We start from the raw sequence: 17,631 nt of genomic DNA, 5'->3' as shown, positions 1-17,631 counted from the left end.
ACTGCTCTAGCCCTCTAGTCTCACAGCAATGTAGTTCTCCATATGCAGTGCTTTGCTCTCTCAGCCAAAACACCCTCCCCTCTTCCTGCACTGCTGTTAATGCTCTCAGGGACCTACATACTCAGTCTACAGTCTCAACCTGGCACGCACTCTCTCTCTCTCTCTCTCACACACACACACACCACCTCCCGCTTTCTGTGCCCTTCTTATTTCACACCCCAGCCTAGTACTGTCTTCTCACAGTCTATCCATTTGTTTCAGTCAGCTCTCTCCCTCTCTGTGCTGTCCTATTTGGCCTAGTCAGCTCTCTCCCTCTCTATGCTGTCCTATTTGGACTAGTCAGCTCTCTCCCTCTCTGTGCTGTCCTATTTGGGCTAGTCAGCTCTCTCCCTCTCTGTGCTGTCCTATTTGGACTAGTCAGCTCTCTCCCTCTCTGTGCTGTCCTATTTGGGCTAGTCAGCTCTCTCCCTCTCTGTGCTGTCCTATTTGGGCTTGTCAGCTCTCTCCCTCTCTGTGCTGTCCTATTTGGACTAGTCAGCTCTCTCCCTCTCTGTGCTGTCCTATTTGGGCTAGTCAGCTCTCTCCCTCTCTGTGCTGTCCTATTTGGGCTAGTCAGCTCTCTCCCTCTCTGTGCTGTCCTATTTGGGCTAGTCAGCTCTCTCCCTCTCTGTGCTGTCCTATTTGGGCTAGTCAGCTCTCTCCCTCTCTGTGCTGTCCTATTTGGGCTAGTCAGCTCTCTCCCTCTCTGTGCTGTCCTATTTGGGCTAGTCAGCTCTCTCTCTCTCTGTGCTGTCCTATTTGGGCTAGTCAGCTCTCTCTCTCTCTCTGGAGAAGATGAAGGCTCAGCAGAAAGAGGAGAACAGAGCTGGCTGGTAGTGCCAGGGTAGGGCAGAGAGGACACGCTGATAGAAAAATAACATCCTGAATAATCTCTCATCTGACCTGGACGCAGCCATTTACAGGGCTTTGTGATGGCCACTCCAATATTGTGACTTTGTCGTCCTTAAGCCATTTTGCCACAACTTTGGAAGTATGCTTGGGGGTCATTGTCCATTTGGAAGACCCATTTGCTGTAACTTCCTGACTGATGTCTTGAGATGTTGCTTCAATATATCCACATCATTTCACATCCTCATGATGCCATCTATTTTGTGAAGTGCACCAGTCCCTCCTGCAGCAAAGCACCCCCACAACATGCTGCCACCCCCGTTCTTCACAGTTGGGATGGTGTTCTTTGGCTTGCAAGCCTCCCCCTTTTTCCTCCAAACATAACGATGGTCATTACAGCCAAACAGTTCTATTTTTGTTTCATCAGACCACAGGACATTTCTCCAAAAAGTCTGATCTTTGTCCCCATGTGCAGTTGCAAATCGTAGTCTGGCTTTTTTATGGCGGTTGTGGAGCAGTGGCTTCTTCCTTGCTGAGCGGCCTTTCAGGTTATATCGATGTAGGACTCGTTTTACTGTGGATATAGATACTTTTGTAACCGTTTCCTCCAGCATCTTCATAAGGTTGTTCTGTTGTTCTGGGATTGATTTGCACTCTCGCACCAAAGTACGTTCATCTCTAGGAGACAGAACGTGTCTCCTTCCTGAGCAGTATGAAGGCTGCGTGGTCCCATGGTGTTTATAATTGCGTACTATTGTTTGTACAGATGAACGTGGTACCTTCAGGCATTTGTAAATTGCTCCCAAGGATGAACCAGACTTGTGGAGGTCTACAATTTATTTTCTGAGGTCTTGGCTGATTTCTTTTTATTTTCCCATGATGTCAAGCAAAGAGGCACGGAGTTTGAAGGTAGGCCTTGAAATACATCCACATGTACACCTCCAATTGACTCAAATGATGTCAATTGGCCTATCAGAAGCTTCTAAAGCCATGACATCATGTTCTGGAATTTCCCAAACTGTTTAAAGGCACAGTCAACTTAGTGTATGTAAACTTCTGACCCACCGGAATTGTGGTGAAATAATCTGTCTGTAAACAATTGTTGGTCAAATTACTTGTGTCATGCACAAAGTAGATGTCCTAACCAACTTGCCAAAACTATAGTTTGTAAACAAGACATTTGTGGAGTGGTTGAAAAAACGAGTTTTAATGACTCTAAGTGTATGTAAACTTCTGACTTCAACTGTAAAAATTTAGAACAAAACAAACATCACAACAAGAGAGACATCACCACACTACATAAAGGGAGACCTAAGACAACACAGCATGGCAGCAACACAATCAATGTAGATGAAGGGGAGGAGACAGGCTAAAGACGGATTTTTAAGCCTTGTGACAATTGAGACATGGATTGTGAATATGTGCCATTCAGAGGGTGAATGGGCAAGACAAAAGGTTTAAGTGTCTTTGAACGGGGTATAGTAGTAGGTGCCAGGCACACCGGTGTGTGTCAACAACTACAATGCGGCTGGGTTTTTCACACTCAACAGTTTCCTGTGTGTAGCAAGAATGGTCCATGACCCAAAGGACATCCAGTCAACTTGACACAACTGTGGGAAGCATTGTAGTCAAGATGGGCCATTATCCCTGTGGAACGCTTTCAACATCTTGAAGAGTCCATGCCCCAACAAATTGAGGCTGTTCAGAGGGTGTGTGTGTGTGGGGGGGGGGGGGGTCTTAATGTTTTGTACAGTGTACAACGTTGTATCAAATGGTTAAGTTAGCAGAAAATAGGACAGGGTATACCAACATTAATAGCAAGTAAAGTAGGCTGGTCCTATTCCCTATAGTGTGATTATGTGTGTCGTGTGTGTGTGTGTGTGTGTGACCAACATTGTGAGAAACATTAAGATGGATGATAAGCTACACTCTTAGAAAGAAAGTTGCTATCTAAAATCAAAAGAGGTTATTTGACTGTCCCCATAGCTCGGAGAACCCTTTGAAGAACCCCTTTTGGTTCTAAGTAGAACCCTTTTGGATCCAGGGAGAACTAATTTGGGTTCCATGTAGAACCCTTTCCACACAGAGGGTTCTACATGAAACTCAAAAGACTTCTACCTAGAACCTAAAGGGGTTCTTCAATATGGTGTGTGAGCCCCCTTCTCTCCCTCCCCCACCCCCTTCTCTCTCACTCTCTCCCAGTCTCTAAATGAAAATCTGAGCATCCCTCCCAGTGAGAGTGTAAGTCATTGATTGATTAATTAATAACTTACTCTGTTCTCTCTCAGCTACACCCCAGCAAAGAAGTCATATCACTCTGGCTATGGGGATCTCTCACTAAAACAGGTCAAGGCACACAGGAGTTACATTTCTACTCAGAGCTTACAGTAGAGCTAACTGTACTATAACCTATAGCATAGCCACACAAAGCTATCGCAACCAGCTTCCGTTGCGTAGACATTTAAGACATTAGTATATACACAGCATTTGTACAGAATTCTTGTCTTGGGATTGATTACTTTATTTTCACTCTCACATGTCACATTAAAACCACCTGCATAATGAGATGGTGACGATAGAAGGAAAATAAGGATTCTTGTGTGAGTGTGTATGAGTTGAATAATTAAAGGCTACCTGGTTACAGCAGATTGGCCTGCTCTCCTGCTGCTCAGTGATACTGCTCAGTGATACCCACACACACATACACACACTGTCTGTCAGCACGGGGACCTACACACAATTAGCCACCTGAGAAGAGCCTAGCACCAGACATAGCAATCAATACCAGGTTCAAAGAAAGTTTGAGTAAGAAGTTTTACTGCACATGAATACACCTCCAAACTCTAAATGTAATCTGACACAGAGTATTGTAGATATCAGTGCATGGTTGGATGGTTTTGTAAGAGAGATTCTCCAACTCCTACCTCATTCCTCTTAAATTTTGCCAAGAGGTTCTTCAATTTGGCTTGCTGCACTTGGCACCAAGAAAAGTGAAACTCTGAAAAGAAATACACCAATTATTTCACTCACCATAGCATTTCAACACATGGGTTGCTAGCTTTTAACATGCATTCAAACAGGTTTCCCTTTGCATTACCTACAATACAACAACAACCCGGTTTGATGGAGTCGTATGATAACCACGATTTATACCATGGCATTGTTAAATACTAGTTTCTGATTGGCTTAAAGGGCATTTTACAGCATGCATCATTTCCGTATAAAGCACAGTATATCAGCACGGTATATCCGCGAGTGCATTGTGGAACACACCTTCCATTTTGTTCATTATTTTCCATATAGAATGCATAGCCCCTCATTGATTATGCCTTACATATTTTTTAGAATGCCATCATCGAGACAGAGCAATTCTCAGTTTCATTTATGAAGCATTTTGCCTTTTGGGAAAAATAACCAATACATTTACAGTTTTTATCAGTTTTGGGGAAGCTACACTAAAAATATAGTTTACCAAGCTACAAATGATTTCACACGAAAATAAAGCTACCCTTATTAAAAATGTATATTTTAGTTAATTAAAGTTACTTTGAAAAAGTAGTTCACTACATCCAAACTACTTTGGGGAAAAATTATCCTTTGTAAATCTGTAATGTCATAGACTACAAATTGCAAGACACTTTGAGGTCATATGTTAACAGAATGTGTAATTTAGCATATTAAACAGAAAAAATAGGCAGGTCTGACGCCAAAAAAAGAAAGGAAATGATTGCCTACTTCATCCAGATTTTATTTGTGCATGAAAAGTAGTGCATAGTTCCAGTATCCTAGTTAGCTACACTGCTACTTGACAAAAAAAGTGAACTACTGGAAACACTACTTATATTTGAATTTAGTTCAACTACCACCAAGCTACTGCAAAATGTAGTTCAATTACTAGTTGAAGTACATGTAGTTCACACTGCTTATTATTAAAGTGGTAATGAATAGGTAATGTACATGTAGTAGGCCTACACACATTAGGCTATATACCTCTAAATTATCTTGGTATATAAATAAATACCTGATGTAGAGTGTTGGTACTTGGAAGGGGTTGCTTCGGTCCCATGAGTCGCCTGCTATCGCAACGTACATGTTGGGACTTTCAAAGGCACCTGCCCTTTCTTCTAGATCCTCCAATCACCTATGCGCAAGAGGTTGGATCATAGTTTGATTCGCGGGGGTAGATGACAGATTTAGTGTCGTATGTATTTTTTATGTAAACATTGGAATAACTCATGTTTATCAAATAAAGACAAATATTCCTATTTCATCTCAAATTAGCTAATTTCTCGTTATAAATAATCTAGTTCAATGCTGGTTTATTGCTATAAACCATGTTTAACTGCATTGCAGTTTGTCTTGCGGCATGTCCCAAATTGTAACTCTAACCACGTTTCCGTACAGAGTTTTTTTGCTCGTAAAGTTATACTTTATTAAAACAAAATCACGACAGCTGTGATGGAAAGAGGAAGTGTCGGTACAATTTTATACAGGCCGACATATAATTTATTCGTTTGATTTTTAAAATTGTAAATACTACAAATAATTATAATTATAATATTTCAAAAATACATTAAAAAAGGGAAACATTTGTTCGCTTGACATGGTAGGATCTATTTATGTCGGTAAAATTAGTTATGAGAGAAATGGCAGTGTAAACGCCTTTATGCTCAAATATTGACATAATAACTTTTCATATAAACTCAGCAAAAGAAGAACCCCTTTTTCAGGACCCTGTCTTTCAAAGATAATTAGTAAAAATCCAAATAACTTCTCAGATCTTCATTGTAAAGGGTTTAAACTCTGTTTCCCATACTTGTTCAACGTACCATAAACAATCAATGAACATGCACCTGTAGAAGGGACATTAAGACACTAACAGCTTACAGATGGTAGGCAATTAAGGTCACAGTTATGAAAACTTAGGACACTAAAGAGGCCTTTCTACTGACTCTGAAAAACACAAAAAGAAAGATGACCAGAGTCTCTGCTCATCTGGATGAACGTGCCTTACACGGAACCCAAAACGTCTGCGCGTGTGCGCCATCGTGCATACATTTATTTTGTCACCCCACACCAAACGCGATCACAACATGTAGGTTAGAATATCAAAACAAACTCTGAACCAATTATATTAATTTGGGGACAGGTCGAAAAGCATTAAACATGTATGGCACTTTAGCTAGCTAATTTGTCCTATTTAGCTAGCTTGCTGTTGCTAGCTAATTTGTCCTGGGATATAAACATTGAGTTGTTATTTTACCTGAAATGCACAAGGTCCTCTATTCCGCCAATTCATCCATACATAAAACGTTCAACCGAATCGTTTCTAGTCATCTCTCTTCCTTCCAGACCTTTTCTTCTATTGACTTTGTATTGGAATTGCAACTTTCATAAATTAGTGGTGTACTCAGCCTGTTAGGCATGCTGTAAGGATTCATGAGGACTGCAGATGTGGCCAGGGAATAAATTGCAATGTCTGTACTGTGAGACGCCTACAACAGTGCTACAGGGAGACAGGACGGACAGCTGATCATCCGCACAGTGGCAGACCACGTGTAACAAGACTTGCACAGGATCAGTACATCCGAACATCAGAACAGCAGGACAGATACAGGATGGCAACAACAACTGCCTGAGTTACACCAGGAACGCACAGTGCTCAGACAGTCCGCAATAGGCTGAGAGAGGCTGGACTGAGGGCTTGTAGGCCTGTTGTAAGACAGGTCCTCACCAGACATCACCGGCAACAACGACGCCTATGGGCACAAACCCACCGTCGTTGGATCAGACAGGACTGGCAAAAAGTGCTCTTCACTGATGAGTCATGGTTTTGTCTCACCAGGGATGATGGTCGGATTCGCATTTATCGTCGAAGGAATGAGCGTTACACCGAGGCCTATACTCTGGAGCAGGATCAATTTGGAGGTGGATGGTCCATCATGGTCTGGGGCGGTGTGTCACAACATCATCGGACTGAGCTTGTTATCATTGCAGGCAATCTCAATGCTGTGCACTTCAGGGAAGACATCCTCCTCCCTCATGTGGTACCCTTCCTGCAGGATCATCCTGACATGACCCTTCAGCATGACAATGCCACCAGCCATACTGCTCGTTCTGTGCGTGATTTCCTGCAAGACAAGAATGTAAGTGTTCTGCCATGGTCAGCGAAGAGCCCGGATCTCAATCCCATTGAGCACGTTTGGGACCTGTTGTATCGGAGGGTGGGGGCTAGCGCCATTCCCCCCCAAAATGTCTGGGAACTTGCAGGTGCCTTGGTGGAAGAGTGGGGTAACATCTCACAGCAAGAACCGGCAAATCTGGTGCAGTCCATGAGGAGGAGACGCACTGCAGTACTTAATGCAGCTGGTACTGACAGACACCAGATACTGGCTGTTACTTTTGATTTTGACCCCACTTTGTTCAGGGACACATTATTCCATTTCTGTTAGTCACATGTCTGTGGAACTTGTTCAGTTTATGTCTCAGTTGTTGACTCTTGTTATGTTCATACAAATATTTACAGATGTTAAGTTTGCTGAAAATAAACGCAGTTGCCAGTGAGAGGACGTTTATTTTTTTGCTGAGTTTAGAAGTAACCTTGGAGGCACGCAATAATATGTTGTGTGTGGTCCTCCCACTACAACTCAGGAAACCATGCAGTTTATTAGGCTACAGATTAAATCAATTCGAATTCACTTCAACGGGGGTTGAAAGTGCTTGAGTTTAATTCTCCTTTCCAATAAATATTGAGGGTATTATTCTGGTGACATGATGATCAATGCTTGACTGCCATTTGACAACTAAAAATATTGTTGTTTTATGCATAATAATCTCATCATGTAGACTAGCCTACCAGCACTGTATTTGCGAGCTGTTGGCTAGAGCACTTGTTCCAATACCAGAGTAGGCACATTTGTGACAAAATTATTGGGCGAAAATGTAATGGAAACAGATTGAATTTTGCATTTTTATTTGGCACATGAACATTTACATTTTATTTTAGGGTGAATTACATCATCACGCACTGACCTACGTCATCACGCACTGAACTACGTCATCACGCACTGAACTACGTCATCGCGCACTGAACTACGTCATCACGCACTGAACTACGTCATCGCGCACTGAACTACGTCATCGCCCACTGAACTACGTCATCACGCACTGAACTACGTCATCGCGCACTGAACTACGTCATCACGCACTGAACTACGTCATCGCGCACTGAACTACGTCATCGCCCACTGAACTACGTCATCGCGCACTGAACTACCGTCATCGCGCACTGAACTACGTCATCGTGCACTGAACTACGTGACTGAACTATGTCATCGCGCACTGAACTACGTCATCACGCACTGAACTACGTCATCGTGCACTGAACTACGTCATCACGCACTGAACTACGTCATCGCGCACTGAACTACATCATCGCGCACTGAACTACGTCATCGCGCACTGAACTACGTCATCACGCACTGAACTACGTCATCGCGCACTGAACTACGTCATCACGCACTGAACTACGTCATCGCGCACTGAACTACATCATCGCGCACTGAACTACGTCATCACGCACTGAACTACGTCATCGCGCACTGAACTACGTCATCGCGCACTGAACTACGTCATCACGCACTGAACTACGTCATCGCGCACTGAACTACGTCATCACGCACTGAACTACGTCGCCGCGCACTGAACTACGTCATCGCCACTGAACTACGTCATCGCGCACTGAACTCACGCGCATCGCGCACTGAACTACGTGACTGAACTATGTCATCGCGCACTGAACTACGTCATCACGCACTGAACTACGTCATCGTCACTGAACTACGTCATCACACACTGAACTATCGTCATCGCGCACTGAACTACGTCATCGCGCACTGAACTACGTCATCACGCACTGAACTACGTCATCGTGCACTGAACTACGTCATCACACACTGAACTACGTCATGCACTGAACTACATCATCGCGCACTGAACTACATCATCGCGCACTGAACTACGTCATCGCGCACTGAACTACGTCATCACGCACTGAAACTATGCACTGAACTATGTCATCGCGCACTGAACTACATCATCGCGCACTCATCGCGCACTGAACTACGTCATCGCGCACTGAACTACGTCATCGCGCACTGAACTACGTCACTGAACTACGTCATCGTGCACTGAACTACGTCATCGTGCACTGAACTACGTCATCACGCACTGAACTACGTCATCGTGCACTGAACTACATCATCATCGCACTGAACTACATCATGCACTGAACTACGTCATCGCGCACTGAACTACGTGACTGAACTATGTCATCGCGCACTGAACTACGTCATCACGCACTGAACTACGTCATCACGCACTGAACTACGTCATCACGCACTGACCTACGTGACTGAACTACGTCATCGTGCACTGAACTACGTCATCGTGCACTGAACTACGTCATCACGCACTGAACTACGTCATCGTGCACTGAACTACATCATCGTGCACTGAACTACGTCATCGCGCACTGAACTACATCATCGCACACTGAACTACGTCATCGCGCACTGAACTACGTGACTGAACTATGTCATCGTGCACTGAACTACGTCATCACGCACTGAACTACGTCATCGTGCACTGAACTACATCATCGTGCACTGAACTACGTCATCGCGCACTGAACTACATCATCGCACACTGAACTACGTCATCGCGCACTGAACTACGTGACTGAACTATGTCATCGCGCACTGAACTACGTCATCACGCACTGAACTACGTCATCGTGCACTGAACTACGTCATCACGCACTGAACTACGTCATCGCGCACTGAACTACATCATCGCGCACTGAACTACGTCATCACGCACTGAACTACGTCATCGCGCACTGAACTACGTCATCACGCACTGAACTACGTCATCGCGCACTGAACTACGTCATCACGCACTGAACTACGTCATCGTGCACTGAACTACATCATCGTGCACTGAACTACGTCATCGCGCACTGAACTACGTCATCGCGCACTGAACTACATCATCGCGCACTGAACTACGTCATCGCGCACTGAACTATGTCATCGGGCACTGAACTACGTCATCATGCACTGAACTCTTTTTATCAGCAACAAGTTTGTGTGTGAAAATGCGCATATTTTCTTCATGTGCATTTTATCGTATTCGCATGAAAATCTGTCTCCAAATGGATGAATCAAATCAAAGTTTATTTGTCACGTGCACTGAATACAACAGGTTCACCTTACAGTGAAATGCTTACTTACAGGCTCTAACCAATAGTGCAAAAAGGGTATTAGGTGAACAATAAGTAGATAAAGAAATAAAACAGTAAAAAGACTATATACAGTAGTGAGGCTATAACAGTAGCGAGGCTATATACAGTAGCGAAGCTATAAAAGTAGCGAGGCTACATACAGACCCCGGTTAGTCAGGCTGATTGAGGTAGTATGTACATGTAGGTATGGTTAAAGTGATGAACAGAGAGTAGCAGTAGCATAAAAAGAGGGGTTGGTGGGTGGAGGGTGCAGGGTGGGACACAATGCAGACAGCCTGGTTAGCCACTGTGCGGGAGCACTGGTTGGTCAGCCCAATTGAGGTAGTATGTACATGAATGTATAGTTAAAGTGACTATGCGTATATGATAAACAGAGAGTAGCAGCAGCGTAAAAAGAGGGGTTGGGGGGGGAACACAATGCAAATAGTCCGGGTAACCAATTAATTACTTGTTCAGGAGTCTTATGGCCTGGGGGTAAAAACTGTTGGGAAGCCTTTTTGTCCTAGACTTGGCACTCCGGTACCGCTTGCCATGCGGTAATAGAGAGAACAGACAGGGGTGGCTGGGGTCTTTGACAATTTTTAGGGCCTTCCTCTGACACCACCTGGAGGTCCTCAATGGCAGGCAGCTTAGCCCCAGTGATGTACTGGGCCGTACACACTACCCTCTGTAGTGCCTTGCGGTCAGAGGCCGAGCAGGTGCCGTACCAGGCAGTGATGCAACCAATGCTCTCTATGTTGCAACTGTAGACCCTTGAGGATCTCAGGACCCATGTCAAATCTTTTTCGTTTCCTGAGGGGGAATAGGCTTTGTCGTACCCTCTTCACGACTGTCTTGGTGTGTTTGGACCATTCTAGTTTATAGTCAATGTGAACACCAAGGAACTTGAAGCTCTTAACCTGCTCCACTACAACCCCGTCGATGAGAATGGGGGCGTGCTCGGTCCTCCTTTTCCTGTAGTCCACAATAATCTCCTTAGTCTTGGTTACGTTGAGGGATAGGTTGTAATTCTGGCACCACCCGGCCAGGTCTCTGACTTCCTCCCTATAGGTTGTCTCGTCATTGTCGGTGATCAGGCCTACCACTGTTGTGTCATCTATTCGGTCAAATGTTGCATTTTTGGACGACTTCAAGACATGGATAGCCGACATTATTTGATACATTCTATCTTGCCCAAGGCAGGAAGACCAAAGCAAGAAGATGTAGCAAATTATGATAATTGGGGGTGGTATTTAAGATCAGCCCGGAAGTAGTTGTGCACTCAGGGCAAAGCTAGTCATTACCAAAGTCATAAACCACAGCCATTTCTAAAAATTTTCTGAAAACATTTTAAACCTCACTCTAACCTTAACCACTCTGTCAACCTTGTGTCTAACCTTAATCTTGAAATCAGAACACAGAGCAATTTTTTCCCCATTAAATTTTACTGTAGGCCAGTGTTGACTTTGTGGTAAACCCAGGAAAGGAGATGGAAAAGAAAGTAAACAAATAAAATAAAAGTGCATTTGTCACATGGTTTGTAAACAACAGTTGTAGACTAACAGTGAAATGCTGACATACGGGTGCTTCCCAACAATGCAGAGAGAAATTAAGATAAATAATAGAAACATAGAAATATAATAACACAAGAAATAAATACACAATGAGCAATGAAAATGAGCTTTGTAGTCTTTATTTAAGGCTATATACACAGGGTAATAGTACAGTTTCGATGTGCAGGGGTACCAGGTATTTGCAGTAGATACAGTTGAAGTCAGAAGTTTACACACAATACACCTTAGCCAAATACATTTAAACTAACTTTTTCACAATTCCTGACATTTAATCCTAGTAAATATTCCCTGTTTTAGGTCAGGGATGATCACCACTTTATTTTAAGAATGTGAAATGTCAGAATAATAGTAGAGAGAATTATTTATTTCAGCTTTTATTTCTTTCATCACATTCCCAGTGGGTCAGAAGTTTACATACACTCAATTAGTATTTGGTAGCATTGCCTTTAAATTGTTTAACTTGGGTCAAACGTTTTGGGTAGCCTTTCACAAGCTTCCCACAATAAGTTGGGTGAATGTTGGCCCATTCCTCCTGACAGAGCTGGTGTAACTGAGTCAGCTTTGTAGGCCTCCTTGCTCACACACACTTTTTCAGTTCTGCCCACAAATGTTCTATAGGATGTGTAACAGCTGCGTAGTCCCATGGTGTTTATACTTGCATACTATTGTTTGTACAGATGAACGTGGTACCTTCAAGCATTTGGAAATTGCTCCCAAGGATGAAACAGACTTGTGGAGGTCTACAATTTTTTTTTATGAGGTCTTGGCTGATTTCTTTTGATTTTCCCATTATGTCAAGCAAAGAGGCACTGAGTTTGAAGGTAGGCCTTAAAATACATCCACAGGTACACACCCAATTGACTCAAATGATGTCAATTAGCCTATCAGAAGCTTCTAAAGCCATGACATCACTTTCTGGAATTTTACAAGCTGTTTAAAGGCACAGTCAACTTAGTGTATGTAAACGTCTGACCCACTGGAATTGTGATACAGTGAATTATAAGTGAAATAATTTTTCTGTAAACAATTGTTGGAAAAATTACTTGTGTCATGCACATAGTAGATGTCCTAACTGGCCAAACCTATAGTTTGTTAACAAGAAATTTGTGGAGTGGTTGAAAAACAGGTTTTAATGACTCCAACCTAAGTGTATGTAAACTGCCAACTTCAATTGTATGTACATAGGGATAAAGTGACTAGGCAATAGGATATATAATAAACAGTAACAGCAGTATATGTTATGAGTTAAAAGAGTTAGTGCAAAAAAGGTCAACGCAGATCGTCCCGGTAGCTATTTAGCAGTCTTATGGCTTAGGGGTAGAAGCAGTTCAGGGTCCTGTTGGTTCTGGACTTGCCGTGCCGTGCCGTGCGGTAGCAGAGACAATCATTTATAACTTTAGGGCCTTCCTCTGACAAGTCCTGGTACAGAGGTCCTGGATGGCAGGGAGTTCTGCCCCAGTGATGTACTGTGCTGTACGCATGACCCTCTGTAGCGCCTTGTGGTCGCATGCCAAGCAGTTGCCATACCAAGCGGTGATGCAACCAGTCAAGATGCTCTCAATGGGGCAGCTATATAACTTTTTGAGGATCTGAGATCCCATGCCAAATCTTTTCAGCCTCCTGAGGGGGAAGAGGCATTGTCGTGCCCTATTCACAACTGTGTTGGTGTGTGTGGACCATGATAATTCCTTAGGGATGTGGACACCGATGAACTTGAAGCTCTCGACCTGCTCCACTACAGCCCTGTCGATGTGGATGGGGGTGTGCTCGGCTATCCGTTTCCTGTAGTCCATGATCAGCTCCTTTGCCTTGTTGACTGAGAGGTTATTGTTCTGGCACCACACTGCCAGGTCTCTGACCTCCTCCAATTAGGCTTGTCATCGTCGGTGATCAGGCCTAAAACCGTTGTGTCGCTTTGTCGTGGAAGATTCAGAATTTGTTGGTAACATACTGTAAGATGTTTTATATTCATCAAATTTGTGTAAGTTACTTCTCATCAGAATGGTATTTTTGTATAATACTGTGGCGAGGTTGCAGTTATCTGTTCTATGTCAAGACTAAGTTGCATGGGCTACAGAGAGGGGAGAGGTCAAAGTGTCATCATGTGTAAACATATCTTTTACTCCCTACCTTTTTCTTTGGGGAAAGGAGGGTGGCAGTGTCTGGAATCATTCTCATGCTCCCTTTTATCTTAACCTATAGCCTCACTCTCCTCTCCATGAGCTTGTCCAGGATTGGTTGTATTTAGAGTTGGTTGTATCTAAATGACAATTTGATATATGCCTGTTGATATGGAGGATTGGTTTATGGTTCTGGGGTTTGAGAAAGGAAACAAAGCTGAATGATGAATTATGTCTATGCTGTCTGACTATGTGTGTCTTTGCTATTAAAGGAACTCAGTGGCATTGTAAGGGAGCTCTCAGAGGATTCATTGAGAGACACTGAATTCATCTGAGAGTCACAGGATTGTGATAGAGCTCATATAATTAAAGATGGACTTTTATAACTAACTCTGACGTGTGTGTGTGTGGTTTGCTCCCATGATTTGGTAAATAGAGGAAATTTCTACGACAGCTTGCAAACTTAATGATGGTGTTGGAGTTGTGCGCATCCAAGCAGTTGTTTTGTCCAGGTGCAAAAGTGGAGTGCAATAGAGATTGTGTCATCTGTGGATCTGTTGGGGCAGTATGCAAATTGTAGTGGGTGCAGGGTGTCTGGGATTATGGTGTTGATGTAAGCCATGACTTGCCTTTCAAAGCATTTCATGGCTACAGATGTGGGTTCTACGAGCTGCAACAAACATTCAAACTGGGCAGTTTTATCTCAATCTCTTCATTCAAAGACTCAATCGTGGACACTCTTACTGACAGTTGTGGCTGCTTTGCGTGATGTATTGTTGTCTCTACTTTCTTGCCCTTTGTGCTGTTGTCTGTGCCCAAAATATTTGTACCCTGTTTTGTGCTGCTACCATGTTGTGCTGCTGCCATATTGTGTTGCTACCATGTTGTTGTCATGTTGTGTTGCTACCATGCTGTGTTGTCATGTGTTGCTGCCATGCTATGTTGTTGTCTTAGGCCTCTCTTTATGTAGTGTTGTGGTGTCTCTCTTGTCCTGATGTGTGTTTTGTCCTATATTTTTATTTTATTTATTTGCATTTTTAATTCCAGTCCCCATAAGAATTTGTTCTTAACTGACTAGCCTAGTTAAATAAAGGTTAGATAAGGGGGAAAGGGGGATACCTAGTCAGTTAGTTGTACAACTGAATGCCTTCAGCTGAAATGCGTCTTCCGCATTTAACCCAAGCCCTGGTGGGCTGCTCGAAACATGTAGGCATTGCACAGTGTAACCTAATAAAGTTAGAAAAGTCCGGAGCAGTTTAAATGACATTTGGCTTGTATTCATGTTTCCATGCCCCGCACATTTTTGCTGTCAAGTTTGTGCCAATTTCAGGCAATTATAACACAATAAATAGACCTACACTAATTTACAGGGAACTAAAATATTGGAACTAAAATATGTATCTATCTAATTGAAACTACTGGATGTTCAGTGTGTAACCCTCCAAAGCTAACTTAATGATACCTGAAATGTGTACTTCACAGAAGGTTGGCTGTGGCTATGTGGATGGTGGAGAGCAGAGCACTGTAGGGAGAGACACAATCCCAGGAACAGCACAGACAAACCACACCAGCCGAACAGTCAGGTCAGCTTCTCCTATCGTACAACTTAATCAGAGAAATTATCTAACAGGTGTCATTATGAGAATGATGGATACATAATGACGTCTTTATGCAGTATGTTCAAATCACCAAAAGGGGGCGATAAATGCCAAGCATTAGTATTTGCTATTTTGTCACTGGTCTTCATTGATGATTGTGTTAGAAGTCTGTCCACCACATCGATTTTCATTAAACTGGATTTGATTTCAGTCTTTGGTGGAAAAAAAACTGGAAGATTGTTTATGCAAACACAACATAGTATCAATAAATGTGGTATTTTCTTTGTCCTCCTCTCTCTGCAGGGGGTTCTGCCTTTTCTTCTGTTTCTTGCACTACTTCACTCTTTTGTTCCCCACTGTCCCTCCTTCCTGGCATACCAGTCTGGAAGAAGTCATTTGGGGAGTATTGTGGGGGAGGAGAGGGGGAATTGTAGCGATGGTGGTGAGGGCTGCCGTTCAGCTATGACCTCATCCTCTCTTTCTCCCGTGGAGGGAGTGAGATCATGGCTGTCGTAAAGAGGCATTAATGGTGTCTTAACTGGCCCAGACAGTACTGGATCACCCACCTAATTGCTGAAATCCAATTGGCTCCTTAACAACCGTGCGCCCAGGATAAATGGACATTTGTGGAAGAATGAAGCACACTCTGCCTAGATGACAAATGTGCAATCCATTTTTAACATAAATTATGTTTTCTCTTAGTGTGCAGACCAATTATGTGGTTTTCTTTGCAGATGTTGCATCACCATGCTTTTGCATAGGTGGGCATTTCTTGGAGAGTATGGCAGGCAGGCACCTCATGTCTTCCATTTGCTTGCTCAATATGTGTGTGTCAGACTTTGCTGAGGATGACAGTTTGTGGGTGTAGGTGTTAATTATTGTGCAGAGGAAATCCTTCGTTCTCTTTTACAAATTGTCCCACATCATTTACATAATTTTGAGTGGCATAGCCTAACTTGTTATTAAGCCATACTAATCAGCAAAAGAGTGTTGGAACGAGGAACATCTGAGAGGAAAAAAGAGGAAACTTTGCAATTATGCAAAGCTTTTAGTCTCTTTTGATGAGTTTTCAATTGTTATTCAACCAGAACAAGCATTTCATTAATCTGGTCAAGTGTCTGAAATTCATAGCAGCAGGAAGTAGTTTTGGGGTATATAACTGGTCCCTAATATAGGACTAGTAAAGGCCCAGGGCACTACTTTTGTGAAAAATGTTAACTAAATGTACTTGAGTTTTTACCAGCATTTGTAACTTGAGTCTGATAATTATCTGTACAAAACAGTTAATCTGATAATTCTTGTGGAAAATAAAAACAGATGCTTGATATATGTTTTCCAGTTTCTTGAAATACTTTTTTTTTCTATGTGAAAACTGAAGTGGTCTATTAATTCCTTTTAAGTAGACACTCTTATGCCAAGCATACATATTCATACTGGTCCCCTGTGGGAATTGAACCCACAACCCTAGCATTGCAAGTGTCATGCACTACCAACTGAGCCACATCATATCATCACAAACCACTTGATGTCTCTATGTACTCAATGACCAGCCTATGTACAATACATTTACATTAAGTTGTTTGTAAGGATGATTTTTTAATACTGCACAAAAAGTGGCTGTTTTCTATGTTATTTGTTCAAGATAAATATTTCCTTTGATGTGGATGTTTTGTGTCTTTACCCAAAACTTTGCACCTTTTGATGTAAATGTTTAAGGACAGGGTTTTGTTCTTTCTGAAACCATTAGAATGTCAATCTCAGAGAAAGGGACAGGGCAACAACTCAGAGACGCTGACATTTTTTTTTGCACATGGTACAGAAGTCTATAATCGATCTGATAATACTAGTAAAGGCCCAGTACACTACTTTTGTGAAAAAATATATATTTTTCAAAAAATAATGTTATTATTAATGTTATTATTATTTATTTATTTATATATTATTATTTTTTCAGAGGGTGCTGCTCACCCCTACTTCCGTGGCTATGCTGAAGTTAGTTTTTCTTCTTCCTTTAATTTGTAGGGCTACTACATAGAATCGTGTATTTTTTATGTTTCTTTTTTTATTCTATTTAAGCAATTACTCAGACGATATGGGATTAGTGGTCTGTGCTGAATGTTTCAATGATAAATCGGCTGATTTTTAAAGGGATAATCCGCTGGGACTCG

The sequence above is a fragment of the Oncorhynchus keta genome, chromosome 26 (assembly GCF_023373465.1).
Source record: "Oncorhynchus keta strain PuntledgeMale-10-30-2019 chromosome 26, Oket_V2, whole genome shotgun sequence".
Taxonomy (NCBI): Eukaryota; Metazoa; Chordata; class Actinopteri; order Salmoniformes; family Salmonidae; genus Oncorhynchus; species Oncorhynchus keta.
The sequence above is the reverse complement of the archived record's forward strand: the minus strand, read 5'-3'. Positions refer to the sequence as shown.